The 9266-nt window shown below is 42.7% G+C and overlaps 1 long non-coding RNA gene across 1 annotated transcript in view; it reads right to left on the bottom strand.

The window, feature by feature from the left end:
- Positions 1-306: 306 nt before the first annotated feature.
- Positions 307-9266, bottom strand: part of LOC110316330 — a 38913-nt gene continuing 29953 nt past the window's right edge. The window contains exons 4-5 of the long non-coding RNA XR_002380265.1: positions 1740-1766; positions 307-1277 (exon numbers count right to left, since the gene is read on the bottom strand). This is a non-coding gene — a long non-coding RNA (uncharacterized LOC110316330). The remainder of the gene's footprint in view (positions 1278-1739; positions 1767-9266) is intronic.

Consider the following 9266-nt stretch of genomic DNA (forward strand, 5'->3'; position numbering starts at 1 on the left):
GGATAGTCTCCAGATGAGCCTCTTCTAGAAGGCTTACTCACTAATACTAATGCCTGCCTGAAATACCTCAGTTCAGATTTAAGATAGCTATATTGGGGAGGGGGAGTGACCTGGCTTAGCAGGTAAAGGTACAAACTACCAAGCTTGATGACCTGAGTTCGATCCCTGGAACCTACTTGGTGGAAGGAGAGAACCAACTTCTGAGTTGTCCTCTGACCTTGACAGGAACACTGTGGCATGCATGAGCTTGTCCCTCCATACACCCTACACAAACACACATAAATAAATAAAAATGTAAAGACTTATGTTATGAACTTCAGTGTTTTTACTGTACATACAAACTTTTCTGTTCTTATAGAAACATAATGGCTTAAGTATACAAAAAAAAAAAACCCTTTTAATATTTTCCTAGCTTCATTTTTCAACATATATCAAGTAAGTATATCTTTGGATTATCGTGGGCTAAAATATTTGATTGCAAAAATCATGATTTGAGTTTCTGACTTGGGTTTAAAAATAATTTAAAAATCTAGAATGATTTTTGGCTCTGGAGTAAAACAAACTCCAGTAATGTCTGAAAACGGCTCTCCGTGCACTACTCACGTTTTGTACATCTTTACGCAAAGGATGGTTGATTATAAAAGTCAACATGTTAATTAACTCTGAAAAACACTGAAGATGTTCTCCATCCTGTAGTATCAAATAGACCAGAACAGGAAAAAGGACAGTCCCTGAGGGGTTGGTGTGCTCGGGAGCGGGAGGGATCAGAGCCATGGAAACTGGCACTGTGTTCTCACTGACAGACATTTTGAAAAGACAGAGGGGTAAAAAGAATGGAGGAAGAGAGACACAGTTTGAGTACAGTAGGAGGGAGGAGAGACACGAGGACTGCTCTCTTCCTGTCTCTCCACCAAAGTGGGACAAGACATCATTTTAAAAGCCCCTGGGCTGAGGCAGTGGCTTTGTGGCTCCTAACCTTCCCTGGACTGCACCCTCTGAGAATCCAGAGCAAGTATCATGGGACCACGTGCTGAAACCTGAACACCTCTAGACCACGGGGAAGAAACCGAATCAGAACCTTCCAGTATTCTTTGGGGCAGAAACCTGGCCGGAGCCAGAGTCTGCAGTGAGAACAGAGAGAGAGACAGGATGCGTAGTAGCCAGTGTGATGTCTGAAAGAGCCACTGGGACATGACCAGCATTTGAAATCCAAACACTGACAGGCCGCAGAGGTGTGTCCAGCATCTGTAACTCCTCAGTGACTGGCATCTGGGAGCCTGAGAAGAAACAGTGAAGGCATTCGGACAGCAGCTGTCCAGCTCCCTCCCCACTCACTCCCCCTTCATTAGTAGCACAGACACTTCAGCAGGCTAGCTTTGTCCCACGCAACTTCCTGTTTTTTATTCCCTTTGGATTTTTTGATTTTAAAAATATTGTGAAGTGTTTACTTACCCATCTGTGTGTGTTGTGTGTTTGAATGTGTACACACATGTATATTGTGCTGTGTGTGTGTGTTGTGTATCTGAGCGTATACTCATATATATTGTGGATGCATCTACCTGTGCTCATGTGCAGAGGCACGAGGAGCCTGCCGAATATTCTCTATTCCTTTGAGGCAGGGATTCTTCCTAAACCTGCCACTTGGAAAATTTTTAGACAAACATCAACAAACAAGCAAACAAACAAACCCAATAAGCAAAACAGATACCAATGAAATTTGGAAAATCATTAGAACATACCTTATGTATTCCACTAAATTGGAAAATCTAAAAAAAAAAAAAAAAAAGGATGATTATTAACCTATATGATTTACCAAAATTATACCAAAGTGAGGCAAATAATTCAAATACATTTATAATAAGTAATGAAATTAAAGCAGTATTTTGTTTTTGTTTGTTTTCTGACACAGAATCTTACTTTGTGGCCCTGACTAGCTTGGAACTCACTTTGAGGATAAAGATTCGCCTTGAATTTACAGAGATTCGCTTGCCTTTTCCTTCTGAGTGCTGGGATTAAAGTGTATGCCACCAAGGCTAGCTGAAGCAAATTTTTTTAAATCCCCCAAATTAAAAAGACAGTCCAGGCTGAAGTGGATTCACTATTGAATCTTTAAGTTCTTTGGCAACCAAAGTAATGAAATGCATCTAGAATCAAAGTTTTTAAACACAGAAGAAAGAAATTGAGGAAGACACTAGACAATGGGCAGATGTCCATGCTCATAGATTGGAAGAATTCATGTTGTGAAAGTGGATATGCTACCAAAAGCATTGTACAGGCTCAATGCAATTCCCATCAAAATTCTAATGCCATTCTTCATATAAACAGGAAAAAAAAGCCTAACATGGAAGTACAAAAGATCCTGAATAGCCAAAGCAATACTGAGCAAAAAGATTGCTCTTGGTGGTATCACCAAGCCTGATCAAAATATATTGCAGAACCATTATAACAAATATAGAACAGAGAGCAATGAACAGAACAGAGGACCCAGATGGAAACCCACACAAATGTAACCACCATTTTAAAAACAAAAATATCAAAAAGATACAGTAGATTGAAGACACTTTGCTCAGTCACTGGTGTGGAGGAAAGTGGGTACGTATACATAGAATAATAAAAATATATCCCTATCTCTCACCTTCATTTGGGTCAAATACCTCAACACAAGACCTGAAACTCTGAGCCTGTTGGAGGGAAAAGTAATGAAAACACTCCAAGATAAAGGTGTTTTCCCAGACTAGGATGAACAATACAAATGCCTCATCGATGCAACTAGAAATCACAGAGTAAAAAACTGCAAACAGCAAAAGAAACAGCTAATTGATTAAGAGAGAGCCTCAAGAGTGGAAGAAAACATTTAGCCATGTTTTGATTTAAATGTGAAATGTGCTTAAAACACTTGGCCCCACGGTTTGCAAAGGTTATAGGAGGCAGAGCCTTTCCAGAGGAAATAAGTCACTGGGGGCGGGGCCTTGAGGTCTGGTAGCCCAGCTCATCTCATTTCCTGTTCCTCTTTCCCCATTTGCTGAGCATGGTGTGATGAGCCAGGCCCCCCTCCCACCCCACCCCCCGCTACTACCACCATGTCTTCCATGTCATCTTTCTTGACTGTAAGCCAAACTAAACTGTTTCTCCCTTAAGGTGTTTATTGTGAGGGCATTTTATCACAGCAACAGAAAATAACCAAGATGTTGTCCATCTAACAGAAGGTTAGTCTCCCAAATATATAAGGAACAACATCAAAAACCTAAACAGAAAAATCTGACAACTGAATCAGTAACAGGGCCAATGAAGTTAACAGATGGTTCTCAAAAGATTAAAAAAATGAGCAGTATACATTAAAGAACTTTCAATCTCACTATTCATCAGCATCATTATAAAAAATATAATAATCACAAGTCCTGGTGAGGATGTAGACAAAAAGGATACTGATGGAGGAAATATAAAGCATTCTGTCCAGCCTCTAAAAACATCAGTGTAGGCGTTTCTCACAAAACTAAAATGAAATCTACTATAAGATTCATCCATACTGAATAAAATACCCATGAAAGAAGTTGCAGAAACAAAGTTTGGAGCTAAGAAGAAAGGATGGACAACCCAGAGACTGCCCCACCTGGGGGTCCATCCCATAATCAGCCACCAAACGCAGACTCTATTGCATATGCCAGCAAGAACTTGCTGAAAGGACACTGATATAGCTATCTTTTGTAAGGTTATGCCAGGGCCTGGCAAATATAGAAGTGGATGCCCACAGTCATCTATAGGATAGAACACAGAGACCCCAATGGAGGAGCTAGAGAAATTACCCAAAGAACTGAAGGGGTCTGAAACCCTATAGGTGGAACAACAATATGAACTAATAATCAGTACCCCCAGAGCTCGTGTCTCTAGCTGCATATACAGCAGAAGATGGCCTAGTTAGTCATTGTTGGGAAGAGAGGCCTCTTGGTCTTGCAAACTTCATATGCCCCATACAGGGGAACTCCAGGGCCAAGAAGTGGGAGTGAGTGGGCAGGGGAACAAGGTGGGGGGAGGGTATAGGAGTCATTCAGGATAGCATTTGAAATGTAAATGAAGAAAATATCTAATAAAATAATTTTTTAAAAAAAGATTCATCCAAACCAACTCGTAGGATGTACCTGATGTCTATAAATCAATATATCATAGAAATACTTGCACATCCATGTTTATTGTGGCACTGTTCACCATAGCTAAGTAATGGAACAAGCCTAAGTGTCCATCAACAGAGGACTAGATAAAGAGATTGCAGTATTAATATAAACACAATACATTGTTTTAACATCCATAAAGAAGAATGTTCTGTTGTTTACGGGAAATGGATGTAACTGGAGGATATCATATTAAACACAAATCAATCTCAGACAAATACTAGGCATGTTCTATTATGTGGGATTCCTAGATTTTGTGCAGATACAGAAAATCATGTATGCATATATGACGTTGAAAATAGATATGAAACTAGCTAGGGGGGGGACAAAGAGGACTAGCAGGACAGGATGAGTATGGAAAAGTAGAGGCCTGTGATATATATTCGACATGTATTATACACTTATGTGTAAAAACACCATGTATAGTGGACATACTCAGTCATCTCTAAATTTTTTAAAATTAATTTTATTTGTATTTGCATGTGAGTGCAGTTTCAATGGAGGCCAGAAGAGGGAGTTGGATTCCCTAAAGTGGGAGTTAAAGGTGTTTTCCAGCTGCTTGGCATGGATGTTGGGAACCAAACTTAGAGCCTCTGCAAGGGCAGCAAGTTCAGCCATCTCTCCAGCCCATGTTTTATATTTTTAAAAAGTGCAATCGACTGTCCATGCCGACAAGTTACACATCCACAGATGTGTCCAACCAAGAACTAAAATACTTTCTCAGAAAAAGGTTGCATGTGTACTGAACACGCTCAGACATTGCTGCTTGCAAGTGACCCAGGGATACATAGTACTACACTGTGGTGGGTATTAGAAAGAATCCAGAGGTTATTTAAAGTGCCTGTGGAATGTCAGCAAGCTATGTGCAAGTCCCATGACAATTTATATAGAAGACCTCATAAGCTGTGGACTTGAATATAATTGGTGAGAGGTGTCCTGGATCTCACCCCCCACAAACATCCCCCACAAGTGTCTGTATTTGCTTGGTAGCCTCAAGGTCAGAATACACAAAGCTTCGACTTAGGAATCTGCTATGCTGGGGGTGATTAGGGACTGCTGCTATCACAGGGAAATGAGTGAAGTCAAGAGAGCCTTTTGTGAGCCCAATTTCCACATGACACCGGTGCTGTTATATTATTAGACTAAACTGAACCCTAACTAGAGTTAATGTGAACCCTGATCCATTGGCAAATTAGTTTATAGGCAGCTACAAGGTAAATGACAGATGTTGGAGTGATGCCACATGTCTTAGAGGTTGACATCATAGACACTAAACATCTTGGCCTCGGGCACACTGTCCTTGGTACCCTCCCAGCATCTACCTTCTATATAGAACAGAGAGTCCTGAGTCAGTGTGTACCGAAGTGTCCACAGGAGCAGAAGGAGATAGGGAGTGGACAGGGCGGGTGCTAGCTGGTACATCAGAAACAAAAGGTGATGGGCTGCCCTGAGAGTCCAGACATTCAAACTGAACTTGGAGCTGGCACGCTCCCCCTGCTGGTCTCCTCTTCGGCAGCCACAGCCCCAGAATGCAGTTCCTTCCTGGGTATCATGAACAAACCAGAACTACGCCCATGGGTGCAAATGACTCCCTTCTCTTCAGAAGCAATTAAAGATTTAAATAAGTGATCACTCCAGAAAGCAGATAATTCATCCCAGTGTGCACTTGCTACCTGCCTCACTGCTGTGCCCCTGACGTGCCTTAGCTGTTTGCCACCGCAACACTATTGTTTGGGAAAATATGCCCATCTGGTTCCATGACTGTTGAGACTTGCCTGTGACATGATGAGCCATTTGCGGGGGTGCCACCACCGAGGGAATTAGTCGCTATTAAAATCATGTTCAAGCCAGGGCGTTGCCAAGGTGCCGACATCTGGGGAGGCTGCCCGGAGGCTTTTGGCTGTCTAACAAAGACTTGGGGATGGCAGGAGTTCTGTAGGGCTTCTAAATCATGGATGGACAATTTGAGACCAGAAGTCGCCTGGAGACTATGCCAAACCTGTGGGTTTTTAAAAGCTTTTAACACACACACACACACACACACACACACACACAGAGAGAGAGAGAGAGAGAGAGAGAGAGAGAGAGAGAGAGAGAGAGAGAGAGAGTTGGCCTAGTGTGGTCAGGAAAGGGACAGACAGGAAGAAAAGAATGGAGCAAAGTAAAGAAAAGCATATGTCCTTGACCCAGTTTTTTTTCCTTTTCTCCTGTGCATAGCTGTTCATAAACATCTAAAAAGCATTTAATATACAAAGTAGCATGTTCTCGCTTGTGACTAAAGTTGTAAATGTCCTAATGTCAGACGAGTGAATGGCAGAGTGACGTGTGTACCACATCCCTACACCAGACATGTCTACACTTTTCATTTGAGTCAAGTCTGGATTGGCCTGGCAGAGGGGACTGGCTGGAGACATGAGCAGTGTGTTTGCTGACAGCCTCAGGTCCCTCTGGTTTTTGTTTGGGATGCCCCAGGACACTGGTCCTCAGCTACAGACTGGTGCTACCAGTGGTGTCTGTCCCAGGCCGATAGGTAAGTGCCCCTGCCACTCCATTCTGCATCCCACCCAGTCCCCCATGTCCAGATGGGAGAGGAGCTGTAAAGTTGAAGTGGGAGGGAGCATGAGTTGGGAGTGCAGAAGCAGAAGGGCTGAGGCTGCTCAAAGTGCTCCCTGGATTGGCCCCTAGACCATTGAAGTCCACATGGTTCTTTCAGGATAATGTTGGGCTAGAGAGATTGTTCGGTGGTTAAGAACACTAGTGGCTCTTACAGAGGACCCAGGTTCAATTCCCAGCACCCACAAGGTGTCTCAATGCTGAGAATCAGATGCTCTTCTCTGGCCTCCTCAGGCACCTGGCACATACATGATACAAATACAGGCAACACACCTATACAGAATCATTTTTTTTAAATTTTGAAAACCCATATAGGCATTGGTATACTTATGAGTCTGAATGTGTGTGTGTGTGCATGTGCGTGTATGTGTGCGTGTGCGTGTGCGTGTGCATGGGCATGTGCATGTACGTGGGTGTGAAGGCCAGAGAGTAGCCTTAGGGTCATCCTCAGACACCATGCCCCTCCTTTAAGACAGGGCCTCACATTATCTAGACCTCACCAATTACACCAGGCTGGCTGGCCAGGAAGGATCAGGAGTCCTCCTATCTCTGCCTCCCAGTTCTGGGAATACAAACATGCACCATCATGCCTGACTTTTGAACACAGGTTCTGGGGACTGAACTCAGATCCTCCTGCTTGCCCAACAAGCACGTCCTGACTGAGTTCCCAAGCCCTGCTTTTGTTTTTCTTTTCTTTTGGGAACTGGCTTGTTTCGTTTTTTTTTCAAAGGGTCAATAGTCCAAGGAACAAAATCACCCAAAACCTTGATTCAACATGGATTATGGATTATGAATTCAGTTCTTGTCCAGTAACTCAGTGAGGTGGGGAAGGGCAAAAGGAAATAGAACTAACTCTCTTCGTGATATGAGAAAGCAAAGCATTAAAAAAAAAAATGTGTATTACGGTCTTAAGACCTTTCATGTGTGTGCACACGTGTGTGGACTTGCCTGCCTCGGCACACAGGCAGGGGTCAGAGGTCACCTGCAGGAGCTAGTTTTCTCCTTCCACAGTGTGCATCTCAGGGGTCAAGCTCAGGTCACTGGGTTCGGTGGCAGGCATGTGTGTCCACCGAGCCCTCTGGACATCCCACAGGCATTTTTTATGTCTACATTCCCAATAGCTCTTGATTAAACAGTTTCCCATCATATACTGTACAGCACAGTCTTGATTTGTAATCATGTAATTACTTGAAGCCTACTCAAGGGGTTGTACATGGCAGACACGTAGCTCCCACCACCCTCTACTTAAGGAGATACATCTGTATGTCCGCTTTAGGGAGTTAAACAGTTGACACTCGCTTTTGACTTCTGAAAGTCAGGTTTCGATCACACAGTATTTTGACTTGGTGTATTGTCTTAATCTCTCACTCGTTACTCAATATTTTTTTCCGAAGCCAAACTAAGTCTGTAAATGGAAGGCTTTTATTTATTTTTATTTCCCGTGAAGTAAGCGTTAAGCTTTTATCAAACAACATTTAGACAGAAGCAAATGAAAGGGACTCTAAAATAAACTTTCAGAAAAACAAAATATCTTGTCTTTGTGTTCACAGTGTGTTACAGAACCCTCACTGGGTTGTTGCGACAAGTACATGACTTTTTCCCTTTCTGGTCTCTGTCAGATCAGAAGCTGTCAGGAAGAAATTGGGGCTGAACACTGAACAACCCGATTCTCTTCATGAACACAAATTAAGTGTTATATTTATATTTAAAAAAAATCTAATGTTGGTTGGGGAATGTGGCCCGTCGTTGCTAGTGTGCCTGCCTAGGGTCCAGTCCCCAGTGTGGTATAAAATTGGGTGTAGTGGTGAATGCCTGTAATTCCAGCACTGGGAAGGAGGATCAAAAATTGAAGGTGATTCTTGGCTACAAGTTTGAGACCATCCTGTGGCAAAAGCAATATATATATATATATATATATATATATATATATATATATATATATATATATATGTTTTGGAACGAGACCTGAATTTATGACCTTTTCTTTGAAATACAAACGAGACATGGACCAAGACTAAAAGAATGGGCATTCTTGGCGAGTTCTTTCCCTTGACTGAAGAGAAGGCCCACCTTCCCTGAGATCAGGCACCTCCCAGCCCGCTTTTCACGAATGCTAAGCATAGATTTCAGAGAAAAGCAAGAAAGGGACAGCAGATCCCTGCTTGAGTCTGTTGGTTACCCACTTCCATCTCTCTCTCTCTCTCTTCTGGGCTCCAGTGGGCTCTATGCTCATAAAGGGGGGAGGGCTGGACAAGGTTGGCAGACACTCCAGGGATCTTTAGGTGGAATGATCATCCTTCTCCATTAAGGTCTATGGCGTATATGAACTATAACACCCCGAAGTGTACCCACCACATCTTCTCTAAAGCTCTCTGTTGTCCTCCTCCCCCTCTCAGCAGCAAGGTCTCCTGTAGCCTACGCGGGTTTTGAACTCACTATGTAGCCGAGGCTGGCTGTGAACTCTTGACCTTTTTTTTTTTTTTTTTT

The sequence above is a fragment of the Mus pahari genome, chromosome 1 (assembly GCF_900095145.1).
Source record: "Mus pahari chromosome 1, PAHARI_EIJ_v1.1, whole genome shotgun sequence".
In the NCBI taxonomy this organism is placed as follows: domain Eukaryota; kingdom Metazoa; phylum Chordata; class Mammalia; order Rodentia; family Muridae; genus Mus; species Mus pahari.